The sequence below is a fragment of the Columba livia genome, chromosome 2, assembly GCF_036013475.1.
Source record: "Columba livia isolate bColLiv1 breed racing homer chromosome 2, bColLiv1.pat.W.v2, whole genome shotgun sequence".
NCBI classification, from domain to species: Eukaryota; Metazoa; Chordata; class Aves; order Columbiformes; family Columbidae; genus Columba; species Columba livia.
Window position 1 is genome coordinate 32102670 of NC_088603.1, and position 12520 is coordinate 32115189.

Below are 12520 nucleotides of genomic sequence, written 5' to 3' on the forward strand. Positions count from 1 at the left end.
TCTCACAAGGCTGCAGAGACCAGCAAGCCAAAATAGAGTGGGAGCAGGAAGAGATATTTAGATTAGCAGGTGTAGTTTCTTGTTTTGGAAGAGTTCAATTGGGCTACTTTTGCTTGCATTGTGTTGAATTTGTTTTTATCTGTCTATTTATGCTGCACTGCAGATAAAAAAACCCTTATCAGTATTTTTTTCAATACTTAGTTAGGGAAGAAGGTTGCTAAAATATAATTTTAGCATACTATTTTCCCCTCCAAGTAATTTAATGAATTCAAGTGTTTTTGAGCCATTAACAAAATGAAAAAAATAACAAAACTCTAGTAATTATAATGAATTTTTATTATAATTATCACCAGTGTAAGAGGTCAACCAAAAAATGCTAAAGCACAGTCATTTTATTTGACCTGTGTATCTACAGTCTCTCAACTCACCTAGAATTTCACAGATGCAATTGCCCCTTGGTACCAACCTGAACTATTTTCCCCTCTCACACTCCAGGCGTCTGGCTGTGGTCCTCACATTATCTCTTCACCTTTATTCCGGCAGCTCCTGCAGCGAAGGCAGTCTGCAATGCTGGAGGTGCTGTCAGCTCTGAGCACGGTGATAATGTGATGAGCACAGTGCAAAGCGCTTAACGAGACACCTTGCGAGGGCACTGTGAGCTGTGCAGCCTGCATTGGCAGTGTGAGAGGTCTGGGGTGATCCCGACTGGATGTGAGCAAGCAGCTCGTTGGTATTTATCCATCTGAGAGTCTCATTTCACACTCCTTTCTTCTAGTGCAAGCCCCCAGGTGTGTGCAGCTCCCAGTGTAGGCTCCCACCTTGTACTGAACCTGGACACAGAACCATGCTCAGAGCAAACACTCCTTTTGTAGAGGATTTTTGTTTGTTTGGTTTGGTTTGGCTTTTTTACCCTAGATCAGTTCAATGGCTGAACACCTATGCATACATTATACTCCCCTGGCAGGGAAGGTGATGCAGGAGCAGCCTGACGAGGTTAAGGACTGCTCAAGCTGCTACTGCTTGTGAATTTTGCCTTTGGTATTTACCTACCACTGTTTCAATCCACCGTCATATGGAGGTGGCAATATGGGGAATGATACACTGCATTAGAGAGTCTTCAAAGGGTACCACCGTGCTGATCCTATACAGGCATCTAAAAATTCCCTGTAACTCTTCAGGATAAAATGCCAGTTTGGGCTACACTGAACACAGTAGGCTTTGGATAAAAATCTAAAAATTAAAAAAAATCAAACCTTGAAAACTCTAAAAATATCTTTCTATTAGCACTATAGACACTCTTCTTCACTGTCTGAGAGCACTTTTACAGGTACTTCTACAGTGTTCATGCGACCTTGTTTCCTACCTTAAAAAGGGAAGTGTTAATTAGAGGAAGAAAAGCTGAAGCAGCCATAGTTAAGGAACTGTAGCTTCTTCAGAACTGTCTTTTTTTCTCTGCATCCGTCACACACGATTACATTTTGAAGTAAAATTAGGTCAATATTTGCTACAGTGTTTTGGAGTGAGGTGTCTGGAAACTGTCTATTAGAAAAGTGCAGGTAAAAAACCCCAGTGAAGGTACTACAGCTATACCACAAGTCTGACAGCTAGGACAAAATACTTACAGATTGTAGCTCAAATGGTCTTGACTTTTAAAAATGTATCTCAATTTTGAGTACTCCCTTGAAAAAAACATGCATTAGAGTAGCAGTGGTGCTCAGTAACCCAAACTCCCTTTGTCAGTAACTTTGAAAATCAGGTTGTCTGTCAATTTGGCTACAAAATTCAAGTCACATACTTAAAATACAGTTTCTTATTGTGCATTTTAAAGATATACTCCTATAGAGCATTGGGAAAATGAGGTCATTAACATTGTAATGTTTGGCAACATGGTATGTATAGAAAAAAGAGAGGAAAAAGTACCAGCTCTGTTGAGCAGCTGTTTTGGTGGCTTCTAAGATCAGCATTATATGTGGCAGAAAAATGAAACCCTTTCTTTTGGAATTCACTCAGGGTCCCAAAATATTTTGTTGTTGTTGTTGTTGTTGTTTTGGTTTGTTTTGTTTTTGTTTCTAAAGATAAGTCAGAGACAGAAAAGTATGCAAATGTATGAAATTAAGTTATGGAAATTAACAGCAAATGTCTTTCTTGAAATAACATTTCTGTAGTAAATGGGGGTTTGTTTGTATTGGAAACTTTGTAAAGTTAAAAGAAAAACACTCCACAGCATCCTTATCTGTAGATTTCCCCTTTCCAACCAAAAAACATGAAAAAGGAGGGGAAAAAAAAAAAAAAGGAGACAGAAAATTAGTGCATAGATTCAGAGAATGAGAGACTTAAGCCAAGACTTAAACCTAATTCTCTTATTCTCTACTCTGCTCTAAGTCAGGGTAGCTCAATTTACCTGCCTGGAGCCATGTATACTTTCAAGGAGGTAAAAAACATGGCCTCCTTGCTTTGAATAAGCTGCACAGTGACGATTTTACAGTTTAAGCTACTTCTCTTAATATATTCAAGCTGGTATTTCTTTTCTATCCATTTTGATGTCGTATGTTATGGAGTTATGAGGAAGATGCAGACCTCACAGTCTGGCTTTCCATTTTGATTTGAGCATGTTCAACAAGGTTTTATTTTCTCCTCATGGCTTTTCTGCCTCCTTGGCCAGCTCTGCACTGCGTTCGAAGCATCAACCATGCTTCACTTAGCACTGATCTTGACCTGCATGTGTCAGAACGGGCACACTGTGCCTGGTGTCTGATGGCTCCCTATTTTGTTTTTACTGATGTCAAAATATTATGGCAGAAGAAATCTTCCTGCAAGTGTAGATGCCTGCAGCCAAGCTTTAAGTTTTCGGCAGGTAGTAATATGGAATATGCTTCTGGCTTAGCTTGGCTGTATGGCCAAATGTTGTGAGGCCATTGGCTGATGATCAGAGGAGCTGCTTGGCTGCAGATAGCTGGTTTGTTGCTTGGGGGACCTGGTTATACTCAGTACTGCCAGTCCTTGTGACCTGGGACTGGTACCTGGAAAATATAACATGACAGTGGCTATCAGTAGCATAAAGAACGGATGGAAGGAAGAAGGTGGGATCGGTAGACGTCTTTCAGGATGTGATGGAAAGCTTTACAAGGTGATTTCTCAATGGAAATGGATGGATAGCTATTTTGTAACAAAGATGGATATTAGTTTTGATACCAGTCCTCAAGTTAGGCTGCAGAATTCAGACAGCCTTTCCTTATGACTCTGTCTACTGCAGAGCCCAGGGCTGTAGCGCAGTGAGAAGGGGACAGGCAGTTAAACTCATATAAGTGCTACTGAAACTGGTGGCAGTTGCTCATGCCTTTTATCAGACAACAATGAGCTGAAGCCATGAGTTGAAATCTCCTCAGTTCTGCACACAAAGAAGCAATGGCAAGGTTTCCCAAAGGCTGATGTTTCACACAGTCACCGTTTGTGCCTCTGGTTCTTCACAGTAGCCACCAAAGTGATAAGATGTTAGCAGAGCTGATCTTGAAGTCACACAAGGACACTCAGTTCCACAGAGAGCTTGCCTTTCCGTTTATCAGCAAATGACATACAGACTGCTGTGCTCAAAAGCCTGGCAATTCCTAAAAGTCCCAAGGGAAGCTCTACCACTAACAGAGGACATGATAACTTTTGCAGGTCAGCCTGCCTCCACTTTGCTGGCTCGTCTTCTGTGTTGGAGATGTTGATATCACACTCCATTGGGTTGATGCCTCCCATTCCTGTGGTTTTCAATTTCAGTTTTATTTCTTCTTCCAGAACTGATAAGCGAAATTACACTCTGAACATCTAATTCAAAAATTTCCTGGAAGCTCTCTACACCACCCAAGTTTCGTGGTAGCTTTACAACCTCCAATCCCTGCCTGACTGGTCTCCCCAGAGGTCGTTATAAAAACATTGAGGACATCCTCTGCTCTGAAAGCTAACTGCTGTAGCTCTGAAAATCTTCTATGGCTAGAACAAATCTTGGGGAGAAGAAGAGAAGGAAATAATGGTTTTCTTTTGTGCAGCAGACTTCTGAATTGCTTACCAAAAACTGACTGCAAAACCAATACTTCTTTTGACTTGTATTTGCTACAAGCTAAGATTTCTGATTTACAAGCAGTGCTTGTTTGAAGTTGTTATGATGTACAACCTAACAGCTATTATGTGTTTTGAGAAAAGGAAGAAATCCTGTTGAAGGAAACAGGTGATGGCGAGGTTATCCACCAAGATCTGGACAAGATTGATTGGAAGAACCTCAGTTACCATCTGAGCAACAAAGCCTTGTTTACAGTTTGAAGGGCTGTAAGTTCTCTTTGAAAGGCCTCAAGGGTTAGCAAGTGGCTGAAATTCACAGAATCATTTGCATGTTATAGTATCTGGTCTGCAGTTACTGGCATTTCTAAAGAACTGGCCTTCCTCCTCAGGTTTTGTACAGTTTGTCTGGTCTGTACCACATCATTTATTTAAGAGTGGAAAAACTTAATAAAAAGATGAAAAGAAAAACACCTGTGCATTTAGATTATATTTAGTGACACACAACATAAAGACCTTTTTTATATATATATAACAGAATCAAAGAGTCAAAACCCACATCGGCCTACTTCAAATTACATTTTTTTTAAGGTTATGCAAAACTGCATGTGCTTCTCTTACTTCCCCCCACCTGCTAGGGCAGTTCAAAAAAGCCTTCTATTATGTAGCCTTTCACCACTGCTAAGAAAATTTTTTCCCACAAACCATTTATAAGATTAAGAGGACATAAAAGCATGGACAGAAAAGAAATACCAGAGTAAAACAAGAGCTGTTTCATGGCAAAGTGTTTTAAGCCATAATTCCTGAACTCTTAATTGTTTTTTACTCTTATATCTAGTCAAAAAGCATGAAAAAAGTCTGCCCATACAGTTAAACAAATGGGTTGTTCTGGTTTAGGTTGCAAACCTAAAAACACCATCTAATATTTTAGGTATTAAAGAGAGAATCAATGTATTAAAACTTCTGTGTAAAATCTCTTAAAAGAGAGTCACCAAACAGGTGACCTGGAGCTATCAGAAGAGGCTAGTTCTCCTCAAATACCCTATATGTATCTTTTGATGGAAATAAAGGACAGGCTAAAAACCAAATAGACATTAAATTGGCATGAGCTAGATTTTTCATAATATGTGTAAGCTGCATTCGGAGGAAGCTGAGAACCTTGTTCTGCAGCAAGAGGAACAGAGTGCAGAGGGCTGTCCAACAGTTCATGTTAAAACCTGTGATTATTTTTCCTAGTTTATAAGTCATACTGGAAGTCTTTCGACAAGTGCAGAATCTTGGGCAATTTTAAGAAAACAGCCAATAAGGAAGTGCACTTGGAATTTCAGTTCAAATGTGTTAACTTTTGTAATCTTAATGTGGTGGTGTTCTGTTTTTATTTCTCGTTATGTATTTATTTGTTTATTTATGATAAGGTTTGAGGAGAAACCTTTGGAATTTCTATCCCATAGACATCTCCCTATTTATGCTTAAGCTGTGCTGAGTGTGACTGCAAATTCAAATTGTTTGGTCAGCCCCATACCAGAATATTACACTAATGTGGTGGTGACTAAAAGGCAGAAAATACACATTTAGTCACTGATTCACATCGTTAGGGATGTTTTATGTACTTCCACAGCTTTGTAGGTAAAATTATTAATCTCAAAATGTATGTAAGGAGCAGGACTTGGAGGTGAAATGTCACTCAGAGATTTTCAAAAGCCTAAAAATGTAACCTGAGTCACACAACTATCCATTGGAAGCAATGGGAACTTGGAGGGATAGAAACAAATCTTGCATATTGTAGGCAGCAGTCTGTCAGCAAGGGAGAGCATAGGTAGCATGGAAAGCACCTTTCCAATTTTGTTTTCTTTTCATCTGAGGGAGAGTGTAACTACAATAGAAGGAGGCATACAAACTTTGGGATAACATTAAGACTTTTCAAGGATTTTGAAAAAAATAGTGGGAGGATGTTTATTCTGGAACAGGGATGGAAAGAGCCCTTCCCAGTATTGCTGGCTAGTCAGATCATTCACCTCAGCGCTGACAGCAGCCGATCAGGGAGGTGAACATGAGGCAATTGCTCCAATCAGCGTTCTCTCCACAGTCTGTATGAATTACTATTAATAAAACATGAAATGCCTTCAAGAATAGTACAGCCAAGAGCCTAGTGTCAAGTTGAAGCTTGTTCATTCTCATAAAAAGAGCTGATTTAGAAGAAATGGCATTTTCCAGCAATAACACACTATAGAATACCTCTCAGCGAGCTTTGTTTTATACACAACACAATAGGTGAAAATGAAACAAGAAGTGATCTCAACAGAACCAAAATCAAAATGTCTCTTTCCAAGGCCAACTTCAGTGTGTCTAATTCCACTGATAGCAGTAAATCTCAGATGAAATCTACAGAACTGAACAGTTGCACACTGTGAAAAATAGACAGAAGGAAAACCTGTGGAATCCCACAGATCTTACATTGGTGTTTTCCTTTGATCACATCACTTCTACGTTGTCCCTTGTTTTCTTTGTTTCTTGTTTTCCTCAACACTTTTTGTCTATAATTTCTGTCTACAGAATAATCTTCTTTTTTATGAGAACTTTTTTCTTTTATGCAATGCTTAATTCAGTAAGACAGATTTCATCACTAGCAACAAATAATATATTTATATATGTATATCTTGTCAGTGCTCTGTCTGGGCAGACACTGTAAGGATGGGACTTGAATGTGTATGTGCTACTTCTTGGCCTTAACTAGTAGTTGGCCATTAGTTCTATTCTCTGCCAATGCTACACCGTAATTTCCTTCTCCATCTTCCAAGTCTTCTTTCTTATCATCACAGTAAATACTACTGACTGTGATTAAAATCTGACAGATACCTGCAAAGACATGTTGACTTTACTTGCATCAGGGAAAGTGATAGGGAGCACCAAGTCACAGTGAGAAATGAGGACCCAAGGACTGAACCCACACAGCTTGTCTGAGCTCAGTCATGCTCAGAAATCGAAGAGATGAAGAAGCAGCCTGTTGGCTAAAGCATAGGCAGAGATGCCTGGCTCAAGGGACAAGGGGCAGCTGTGGATTGCAGCAGTCTATGTGGAGACAGGTTATCATAGGTGTTCAGAAAAAAGCTAAGATTTCAGCCTCTGCTTGATATGACTCAGACAAAAATGCTTTTGGAAAAGATCTGGAATCCTGTAACTTGCTTTGATTCTTGTTTTTTTTGTCATGTGGATACTTCTCAGCTGTCAACTATAATTTAATTTCCCTCTAGGAGGCAGATGCTATTTTATCAAAACCAGCTAACTTCTTCTTTGTTTTTTACATGATACAAAAAATAATACAATTATGTCAGCTGAACTATTTTTGCAGAGTTGGGGAAGCTACGTAGGAGTAAAATCAGCTGGTCTCTTTTTAACTATCCAGAAATAATAATGTTAGTTTTATTCATGAATTTCAGCCTCATGAGTGCCAAATCCTAACCTCAGCTATAACCATATAATTCACATGAAGCCATTAGGAATAGGAATAACTTTAGAGCCCTGCTCATTTTGTCAGAAAGCAGTTTCCAGATTTACAATTTACATCATTTTCTTATTTCAATGCCTTCCTTATGGAGGCATTAAATCTAGGGATCACATTGCACTTCAAACAAGAGTAATGTAAGAATGATGCTGTATCTTCCACTGTCTCCAAAAATGTAAGAAGTGCATGAAGACAGAATAAGACACTTATTCCCAGGCAATTATAAAACATGTGTTTTGCTAGTTTGGACTTGCATGTTCAGTATTGTAAAACTTGGTAATGTGCTAAATACGTGTGGGGGTGTGCCTTTTTTGTCAGCCTCTGTATATGTTTGGTGGATGTTAATGGTGGGATGTTGTCTTCTGATGTCAAGTGGCTCCATCAAAGCTTTCCCAATGAGCGCTGGTTATATCACTTGCTAGTCTTGTTTTAGCCCTTGACAGGAGGGAATAGACTGTGGCTCAGCCTGACACAACAAAGAAAGCGTGCAAAAACCCCATAAAGCTCCTTCAGAGACATTACAACAGTAACAGAAAAAAAGATCATACCCTCTACTCTTCATGCAAATGAGAGAAGGAGCCTCCCTGTTATGAGAAGAGATAGAGACCTGGTTTTGTTCTGCTTTCTTTGAAGTACTGTAATTAGACCTGATCTGCTACGAGAAGATAAGTGTTCTGAATCTAGTTAAAAAATCACATTAGCTTCTTTCTGTGGAAACCAGAAAGGTATTTTGTGACATAATACTAGAAATCTTTCTTGGGTCTTCTCTGGGAGTAACACCAACCATTACTCAAAGGCTCTATCCAGTCCAAATCAAGCCTTTTTACTATTTTGCAATTAATTTCTAGAGTTACAATATAAACATGAAAAATGCTTATTTTCTAGGATGAACTGGAATGGGTCCTAGAGGATTTAATTGGTGATAACTTATGCTGCTAATGCATGCTTGAAACAGTGTTTATAAATATCCCACTTAATGGAAAAAAATGTTACAAGTGGTGATAGAAATCTGTCTGGCAAAAAACAATACGCTATCTGCCAGCAAGTACAGATTCCCAGTGCAATTGAAATACGGGTCCAGCTGTGTTAAAAAGCCATATATTAAGGATAATTAAAATATTATAAATCACCACTCGAAGTGGTTTGCTCCAGAGGTAGTCTTCTTGAGTCAACTGCTACTGAAGCTTCTTTAAACTTATTTCTTAAAAGCACTGATTCACTCCACCAGTAAAAAGACAAAGCCAATGCCTGGGGGTGAAAAATGTCATCAAAGGAGTACTTTCAGCTGATCCGTAGGCAGTCTAACAAGACTTTAGTGGAAAAATTTTAGCTTTCCCACACATTCACGACTTCTCCAGAAAATCTGCCTACTATAGTCAGGTTACACTGTGTAGTGCTATTGAATTCCTCAAGGAGTATGACTGCACAGTAATTTCATTTTATTCTAGTTTATTTACTTCTATTTTTCTCATATATATATGTATACATGTGTATTTCCCAATGAAAGGGAAGCTAGAACTAACTGAAACATATCCTCAATGTCTGCCAGCAGCTGTAACAAGACAACTACAACTGAATACCAAAAAGGGAGCAAAAATTCTCTCATGGCAAGCAGCACTTTTGCAGGACATTTGATATGCAATATTATGCACTATAAACTACAGTCAAACAGAAAGAATCAGCTTGATGACATATACCACATCTGGGTCATGGGCAGCTTGACAGTGTTTTTGCCTTGAGTTATAGCCATGTCAGCTTTAATGTGACATTTAGCATATTTAACCATGAACATATGACACATCTTTAGAAATCGTTATTGTCTAAATAGCCTATTTTTACATGCATAATTGCTAACAACAGTAAACAAAATTCAGCGTGAAGTGACATTTTGTAAGACCTTATCAGTTTTGTCCTGTGGCATTAGTCTAGCATATGCTACAGGACACGAGGCATATCCTGGATTGTTTTTTTTTACATCCTGCACATTGACATTATCTTTGATATTCAATGCTAACTGTAACAAGGAATGTAAACTTTTCCTGAAATTATTCTGTCCTTTCTTTTCCTTTGTATTTTCAAGCCCTTTGGACACTGGGTTACTGTGCAAAATCCCTTAAGTGACTGCCACATCTTATGACAAAGAGTAGACGGACTTGGAAAGAATCGGTAACTGCATACGACATCATTGCAGTGTGGACAACACACCTGGTGATGAATAGATCTCCAACACTCTGGAGTCAACAGTTTGACATAAGGCACCTTTTAAACTGATAAATTCATTATACTTAGAGACTCAGGTGGGTTCTCTGAAGAAAATAGAACATGCTGTTCTTTCAGATGATAGTGGCATTGTTTCTAAATTTAGAGAAAGACATGCATCTTCCAAGGTACCATGTTTTAAACTGTGTTGATAAAAGATGTAATTGCTATGTATTATGTTTTAGCATTCTGGTTCTCCCATTTATTATCAGTCTTCCTTGTTTTGTCAGCATACACTCCTACACAGAAAACCACAGTTGCAATACAATTATCTTGCTAAATGCTAGTATGTAAAATCTTTAATTCTTTTGAATTGTATTAGCCAAAATTTAGCTAAGCTAATATTCAAAATTATGAAAGATTATGAAATTGGATGGGAGATATACTTTGGGTTTGGTTTCTAACTCAAATTTGAGCACTTATTTGCAGCTCTTAGAACCTTTTAGGATTGGGCCACTTGACATGAGTCAGCTCTGTAACTGATATTGTGTAGTTTAATTACACTTTTTAAGATGACTGATCATTTTGGCAACAGTTATGAGGCTGAAGGTACAAATGCATATTTCAACAGAATGTACTGGCAGTTGGGACCTAGTGAAGGAAGAAGAATATGCGCTCCTCAATTTCTCACTAAGCTGAGTCATTCATTTATTGGAATAACGATTACCTCAGCAAAGGACAGAGATTCAGGGATCTACTTCTTCTTAAACAAAAACATACTTGATCACGTAGGTTGAATTTTGTGTAAGTTAAGAAGGTATACGTGGGGGAAATGTGTATGTATACCTCTATATGGGGAAGTTAGCTCGCGAATGTCTTTGACAGAGATGTTATTGCAATGTGTACCAATCTTCTGCTCTAATGCAGACAAGACCATAGACAAATGGATAGCAAGAAAAAAAAAACTCTTGCCATCCTTATGTCTATGGTGTTGTCTGCATAAAAACTGGAGTACTACTACACAATCTTTATTGTTACTAAGACTAAAACTCTTGCCTGAACCTGTGTGATAGGATAGCAGGATAGCACACATTGCAATAACAGTAGCAGTTGATAAAAGTGCTAACATGTTCACATTGTCAAGACTGTTGCTGTGTCATGCTTGGTGTGGCTTAGAGCTTCATCTTGCTGTAAGTCCACTGCTTGAAACACCTTAAACATACATGATTTAATACAGAGTTATTTATCTGATATCCTGCCAAAGTTGTGTCTGCTATTACAGAAACTTATTTTTTCATTTAGTCACAAGAAGCTTCATAATAATTCTTCCCCAACGTAAATTAAGAGAACAGCAGTCACCAGCTAATAATCACTTTGTCACAGACTCTAGTCTGCTCTTTGCTGTTCTTCCTCTTCAGGTCAACAGTGTCTCCAGAGTCCAGCTTCCCAAGGAAGACGGCAGAAGTTATAACTCTTACTTACATTTTTAAACTAATATCTACTTTCTTTTTTTCTCCTTGAGCTTGTTTATATAGATCTTTAGAATTAACTTTATAACCTGGATCTTTCTGGAAAAAATGAAGTTCTAACCTGACCAGCAGTTCTGGATTTCTTGAAGCAGCAAAGCTAAATCACCACAACAGGGCCATGGAAGAGGCTAGGCTGGATGATCATGATGGCACCTTCTGTTCTGGTGAAAACATTTTTGGGAGGTCAAGAGAAGAAAGCAATTTTATGAAGTACCTGTATTTCCTTTGCTACTCTTGAACTAGATGAGCAGATAACCATAGTACACTTCAACATTACAACCAGCTCAGTACTGTATAAACATTATTGCTCAGAAAGTACCTGGTACATTTTACAGTACTGAAGTGATTGTGTTCTGAAATTTGATTTACTTTTTTGGCTCATTACTGGAGTACATAGTTAAGTTTTGAATAATACAAACCCAGAAGTTTCTCAGCCACAACTTTGTGCTAAAATTTGTCTTAACTAAAAAGAACTGAGTTTTCTTACATGGTTTGATATCTGTAACATGTTTGTGTTAAGAGATCTACCTGCTCTAACTGAACAAAAACAGGGTGGGTTTTGATCCTTTTCTGAAGAATTTACAAATTTCCAAATAATCATCTAAAACTAAAGTGTTATAAATTTTTTTTTTTGTTCCATGATATATTTACCTATAAATATGATATCTGATACATGGGTTAATAATGCTTATGTGCCAGGAACAATTATTTTGCATGATAACTAATAACAGTAGTCCCTTATATTAAATAAGACTGCATGTGCTGTAAATTATTTCTGTCTTCATTGGAATTTCATGGGTGTTGCTTTGTCAAAGATTTCTACTGCCGGCTGTTAAGTTCTGGCTGACATGATAAAATTATGAACTGTTTCAATGTGCGGAGAAACAGCTGTGAGTTGATCAGGGCTTTACGAAGTATTAATATCTGCTAAAGTAAGTGAAAGTCTCAGGCATCTTGGGACTTTAAATGTGAATGGTTAGCAATATTGGCTGAAGTTGAGAAAAATTATTCCTCCAACTACATATATTAAAAAAAAGAAAAAAAAAGAAAAAAAAAGAAAAAAAGAGAAAAAAAAGAAAAAAAAAAGGAAAGAAAAGAAAAAAGAAAAAAAAAGAAAAAAAAGGAGAGCTGAAAATCTATGACCAATTCAAAAGGTCACGACCGACAAAGTGAGACATTTTCAGAAAGAATAAAAAGAATTTAGGTCTTTTGCAAGAAGTAAAAGTGGTGGACTAAAAGGAGAATCAGAGGG